We start from the raw sequence: 1,869 nt of genomic DNA on the forward strand, positions 1-1,869 counted from the left end.
GGCGTTGTGGTGGGCACCTGTGGTCCCAGCTACTTGGGAGGCGGAGGCAGGAGACTTGCTTGAGCCCAGGAGTTGGAGATTGCTGTGAGCAGTGAAGCCATGGCACTCTACCCAGGGGGATAGCTTGAGGCTCTGTCTCAAAAAAAAAAAACCTGGGATCAGTGCCTGTAGCACAGTGGTTATGGCGCCAGCCACATACACTGAGACTGCCGGGTTTGAACCCGGCAGGGGCCAACTGCAACAACAACAAAAAAAAAAAACTGGGCATTGTGGGAGCCTGTAGTCCCAGCTACTGGAAAGCTGATGCAAGAGAATCACTTAAACCCAGGAGTTTGAGATTGCTGTGAGCTATGATGCCATAGTACTTTACCAAGGGCAACATAGACTCTGTCTCAAGAAAAAAGAAAAACTGGCTCAGCACCCGTAGCTCAGAAGTTAGGGTGCCAGCCACATGCACTGGGGCTAGTGGCTTTGAACCCGGCCTGGGCCTGTTAAACAAACAAACAAAAAATAACAAAAAATAGCCATGCATTGTGGTGGGCACCTGTAGTCCCAGCTACTGGGGAGGCTGAGGCAAGGGAATCGTTTGAGCCCAAGAGTTGGAGGTTGCTGTGAGCTGTGACATTACATACTCTACTGAGGGTGACATAATGAGACTGTCTTAAAAAAAAAAAAAATGTTCACTGCAGTAACCTTTCAGACTACTTTTATATAAAAACTTCAGGTTTGGTGCCTGTAGCATAGAGGTTATGGCGCCAGCCACCTGATGGGTTTGAATCCAGCCCAGGCCAGCTAAACAACAATGGTAACAGCAAAACAATAGGTGGGCATTGTGGTGGGCGCCTGTAGTCCCAGCTACTTGGGAGGCTGAGGCAAGAGAATCGCTTAAGGGCGGTGCCTATGGCTCAGTGGGTAGGGCACTGGCCCCATATACTGAGGGTGGTGGGCTCCAGCCTGGCCCGGCCAAACTGCAACAAAAAAATAGCTGTGCATTCTGGCAGACGCCTGTAGTCCCAGCTACTCTGGAGGCTAAGGCAAGAGAATCACTTAAACCCAGGAGTTGGAGGTTGCTGTGAGCTGTGATGCTACAACACTCTACCAAGGGTGATAAAGTAAGACTCTCTAAAAAAAATAAAAAATAAAAGAGAATTGCTTAAGCCCAAGAGTCTGAGGTTGCTGTGAGCTGTGATGCCACAGCACTCTACCAAGGGTGACATAGTGGGACTCTGTCTCAAAAAAAGATAAAAACTTCAGAATATATAAAGCACGTATTTTAGCTATCAGAGTCAAAGATGCCATTTAGATTTCACATATTAAATGGCTACAGTATTGCTTACAATGGCACAAATGTGCCTAACACATAAACACTATTAATATTTCATCCTTTGTTAATAGAATTGCATGGTTTGAAAGGTACTTTAACTTATGTGTGGTTATTAAAACTCGATAAGTAAGCGCAGTGCCCATAGCACAGTGGTTATGGCACCAGCCACGTGCACTGAGGGTAGTGGGTTCAAACCTGGCCTAGGCCTGTTAAACAACAATGACAACTGCAAGAAAAAATAGCTGGATGTTGTAGCAGGCACCTATAGTCCCAGCTACTTGGGAGGCTGAGGCAAGAGAACCACTTAAGCCCAAGAGTTTGAGGTTGCTGTGAGCTGGGATGTCACAGCACTCTACCAAGGGAGACATAGTGAAACTCTGTCTCAAAAAAAAAAACTCAGTAAGCAATTCAAATATGGTCATATAAAGGCAGGCAATTTAATATCACTATACAATCAAAGGCATGAAAATAAAGGCATAAAACTTGGTTTCTCTACCTTTCATTTATATAGGTAGATATCAGGACCTTACTGTAGAAAATGTAAC

The sequence above is a fragment of the Otolemur garnettii genome, unplaced genomic scaffold (genome assembly GCF_000181295.1).
Source record: "Otolemur garnettii isolate 467f Iridium unplaced genomic scaffold, OtoGar3 scaffold00018, whole genome shotgun sequence".
NCBI classification, from domain to species: domain Eukaryota; kingdom Metazoa; phylum Chordata; class Mammalia; order Primates; family Galagidae; genus Otolemur; species Otolemur garnettii.